The sequence below is a fragment of the Eurytemora carolleeae genome, unplaced genomic scaffold, assembly GCF_000591075.1.
Source record: "Eurytemora carolleeae unplaced genomic scaffold, Eaff_2.0 scaffold2183, whole genome shotgun sequence".
NCBI lineage: Eukaryota > Metazoa > Arthropoda > Copepoda > Calanoida > Temoridae > Eurytemora > Eurytemora carolleeae.
Window position 1 is genome coordinate 9,921 of NW_019398070.1, and position 4,783 is coordinate 14,703.

Below are 4,783 nucleotides of genomic sequence, written 5' to 3' on the forward strand. Positions count from 1 at the left end.
CTTATAATAATTCTGCAGTTCCCGTAGATCTACAGCTACTTTACTCCACATTTCTGAGAAGTTAAGAACTGAGAATTGGGAATTAGAGAAACTAAAATAAAGAAGAATGAAACCCTAAAATGAATATCCTCAATTCTGATAAAAGAACCTAGTTATCAATATGAATGGTGGATTTTGAAGTGGAGAGATGCACTCTTCTGCTGGAACTCAGGGAGGGAGGACATCAAGGATCTAATACAAGATACACAGCATCATTGCCTTCTCTGTTGATGTCATCAATGTCTGGAGGGAATACTGAAGTAGCACCCAGAGTGTTTACTTCACCTTTCCGTCCTGACATAGCTGACATCATTTCAGACAGTTGTGAGCTCAGGGTGCAAATTTCAGACATTTTTGCACTTAGCGAACTAATTTGTTCACCCTGTTCCTCAACTATCTGATAGATATGGCGACCCCCCTCCCATATTAAAGCAACCAGATGCCAATCATATTTTAAATAGTTAATGGTGAGACCTTTACATGCTTTTATAAAACAATGTGAAGATTGTATAATTTAAAGACTTGATTCAAAATTTAAAAGTTTAAAGATTTAAAATCTTGGAAAATTATAAAAAAAAAATTTGAACCCTTTGACCCCAAGTACTAAGTAATTCCATGTTCAGACAACACACTTCTTCCTTTACACAACTCTGATGAAGAGTTCCACAAACTGGTTCGTACTCTATGGGTTCTGTCCTTTATGCCATTAGATGATCTTGTTAAAACCTACCAAACCCGGATGCAACATGTTATTAAGGAAAACTTGAAAAACAACAACAATTGGGCAGAGTACTTGAAAGAAATAATATAATTTTTGCTATACTTTAATCGTACCTGGATGGGAGAGGTGAACTCAAGAACCAAGTCCCATGGGAAACCAATGTTTAATTATGGACTGTGGATCAAACATGATTCAGTCTTAATGGATTTGCCATCAACAAACAAATTCTGTGAGGGATATAATAATGCATTCAAGCATTGTCTCCCAGCAAATGCCTCTGTTTGATTTCTCATTGACAGATTTAGGGAAGAGGATAGTATGGTAAATTAATGTAAAATATCCTATATAAAGTAAATATCTATGTAAATATATTAAATATCTATGAAAAATTGTCAATTAAATATCTATGTAAATAAAAAGTTCACAGAGAAGAGTTGAAGAATGTCCTACAAACATACAACCAAGTCTCATCTAATATATTTAAGATGAACTTGACAGCATTGTATGACAAGTAAACATTTGGAGTAATGCAGATTTTAGTATAACATGATCCTCCCATATAATATCTTTATCATTGTCTTTGACATCAAAGAACTTAACAAATTATGGAAGAAGACATTCTAAACTATTCACCAACTGTCATGTTTCGTGGGACACCCTGTATGTGTATTGTGTATTGTTACATAAATCTAAAGCGTGGGTTCTCATAAAGTATGAATTCTAAAGCTCCACGCTTAACCTTCAAACAAAATACTTAGCCCTACCTTTCAGCAGACAAAGAACCCTACATCCACGTAAAAAAACCAGATATTTCCGGATCAAACAAACTTCAAATACAAAAAACATAAACTTTAATATATTTTTCACAAAAACTAAAAGATATAAAAAACTGCACCAATTCAATTTCGTTTATTAAAATAACAAATTGTAATTATATGATTAATTAATTAAATTATGTATTTTTATGAAACCCCTGCACTGGCTCCCTGGCTTTACAAAGAACCAGACCTTGAACAAAACAGGCAACCTCAATCCTGCAAGAAAAACCGACAGGCAGTTCAAGTCAGGATATGAGCTAGAGAGGTTCCTCCAAGTCTCGATAAAACGATCCGTTTGAACTCCGTAACATAAATTACGTAAATGTAAATCTGAGCAAAGCCTTTTGTTTTACAAATGGTGTTTGGCTCAAACAAGAACCCGGTCAGGGCTGCCAGATGGCTTTTTTACCAGCCACATTTCCTTAAAATGGCTTTTTTTCAAGGCTGTGGCAGAAGTGGCTTATGTGGCTTAAAAGTGGCTTTTTTTCAAAGTTTAACAGTAAAACCTTTAAATTTACATTTATCGACAGTAAAAACTATAATTTAAGTTCATGACACATCACACAAACCAAAATTTGGCTGCATTTCTCTCTCTCTTAATCAAAGTTTCTTGCAAGTTGTACTTTCAAAAGTCGGGTATTTCTACTGTTTACGTCTATAGAGTACATTCATCTGGTGGACAAAATATGTATACTTAAATGCATGAAAATTAGGAACAATATTACAATTTTGATAAATGAGTATTGATTAAGGAACATTACTAGATATGAACAATATTATAACTTAAGTCTATAGTTTCTTACAAATTTCTAATTCTAAATTTATCGTTAACAATAACATATATCAAATTGGGAACATTTTTTGCCTCGAAATCTCAGCGAAAACTTGTAAACAGTACAGCTTCTCAGGTACAGGGTTACTATTTAACATGAATTTTAATAAATTAATAAGAATCAATTATTTAATTAATTTAATTGATTAAGTATTTAAATGTTTTTCAACTATTAATTGTGGCTTTATCTTTGAGCATCTTCTCTTTGTTCTGTATAAATTTTTTTAAATTTTATTTGCAGATTTCATATTATTTTTTTGCTCATATTTTAAATTTTACAAAATTAATTTAAGATAAAAATATTTTAAGATTACATTGGCCAGAAACCTTCCCTGGGACCACTTGAGGTCCCACACAAAAATTTGGCCTGATCGGTTCAGCCGTTTTGACGTTTATTGGATACAAACAAACAGACAAACAGATAGACAGACAGACAGACAAGTTTAAATATATAGATTGAATTTTAAAAACTTTACAGATTGAGTTGGTGCTGAAAAGTTCAAGAATGTCCAACTCCGTGGCCCCCTTCTCCTCCTAGCCGACGATATAGTCATTATTGTTGATGCAGATGATGATAACACGGAGGAGAACCCTGGATTTCCCTCTGTAAACACTAGATCCCAAGGTAGACAATTCACTGGTATTAAGGGCATCTAGTATTTAAAGGAACTGTCATTATAACTTCATGATACCCTTTATTCAAAATGCTTATCGGGGTCGTCTTTCAAAGAGAACTTGATTTTCCCATTCTGTGTGAAGCTCTCTATCATCCTTGGCCAGCTCCATCAGACGTTTGTAGTTCAACTTGGTTAGATCTTCATTCATATAATAAGGTTTCCATCGTCATCGTATTCATCTTCATCCTTCTCTATTCTTCTCTTCTCTAACTCTTTAAACTAAAATAAAAAAGATTGTTTAACAATTATTTAAAGATATGGTTTTAAACCAAACCAATGCTATTTCGTCAAAAATCCCCCCCCCAAAAAAAAAAATATCAGGAATGTTTTTATTATGAGGGGGGGGGGAATTGGTATGAAAAATGGGTGGGTATCTGACCACTTAAAAGGTACCTTGAAACCGATACCGGATCAATATTATGAAAGATAAAGTCTAATTTCCCCCCCTTTGCAGACTGAAAATGATTTCCCCAACCCTTCAGCTTGGAGGGGGGGGGGGGATCTTCAAAATATTCCTTTTAAACAGGTAATGTTAGCTTACCCCAAGATATGATTAAGGGTATGATTGCTCTCTGTAGACCAGGAAATCAGCCAATGGTATCAGTGTGAAGCTTCTTATCGGGGTCGTCTTTCAAAGAGAACTTGATTTTCCCATTCTGTGTGAAGCATCTCTCAACTTTATCATCCTTGGCCAGCTCCATCAGAAAGTTGTAGTTCAACTTGGTTGGATCTTCAGTCATATAATAAGGTTTCCATCATCATCGTATTCATCTTCATCCTTCTCTATTCTTCTCTTCTTTAACTCTTTAAACTAAAATAAAAAAGATTGTTTAACAATTATTTAAAGATATGGTTTTAAACCGAACCAATGCTATTTCGTCAAAAATCCCCCCCCACCAAAAAAAAAAATATCAGGAATGTTTTTATTATGAGGGGGGGGGGAATTGGTATGAAAAATGGGTGGGTATCTGACCACTTAATAGGTACCTTGAAACTTTATTTTAGGGAATTCAGGCGGTGCCGTTTCCATAACGGACATAATCGTTCTTTTCCCATCTCTGACATGTGTATTTGCCGTTTTGTAAATGAACATGAAGACACTGTATAAGTGATTATATATCGGGAATGTAGTTTAGTTTTTAGCTTAGTTTTAGTCTAATAGTAGTTTTAGCATAATTTTATACATTTTTAAATAATTAAAATATTTTTGTCCTTATATGTCAAATACTTTTAATTAAATGGATAATTTGTCCCAAAACATTCTTCCATATTAGTACATAACCTTGTATTTATGAAATTTATGCTACGTGTACAAATAAAATTTTTTTGTTGAAATAAACTATTGTTTAGTCTTAGTTGGTTGGATCTGCTAAATTGTTATTAATAGAAGCACTTTTCAATATAATAAACGTTCAGATGAAAACTTAAACCTAATTATCTGAAACCTATTTTAATCAGTGCTAGTCGGACCTTACTCTTATACAGTGGATATCAAAAATGAAGTTATTATATCTTTTGTCAATTTTTGTGAATGCAATTATACAAGCAAGATGGATTATTCCTGATTATTATGATGATTATTTATATGAAACTGAACGGAATGTAGTTGATCCCAGTCCATTAGAGTTTGATACAAATACTTCTAAAGAAGATCAGTACCCAGCTTATACTGAACAGAATTTACTTGATCCCAGTC

General features: G+C 33.2%; 1 long non-coding RNA gene across 2 annotated transcripts; it reads left to right on the forward strand.

The window, feature by feature from the left end:
* Positions 1 to 2,378: 2,378 nt before the first annotated feature.
* Positions 2,379 to 4,207, forward strand: LOC111716743 (uncharacterized). 2 transcript variants are annotated; one of them, XR_002768584.1, is made up of 3 exons: positions 2,379 to 2,486; positions 2,889 to 3,035; positions 4,093 to 4,207. It is a non-coding gene; the product is annotated as an uncharacterized LOC111716743 (long non-coding RNA). The 2 variants fall into 2 exon arrangements; XR_002768585.1 differs by lacking the exon at positions 4,093 to 4,207 and adding an exon at positions 3,646 to 3,963.
* The last annotated feature ends 576 nt before the right edge of the window (positions 4,208 to 4,783 follow it).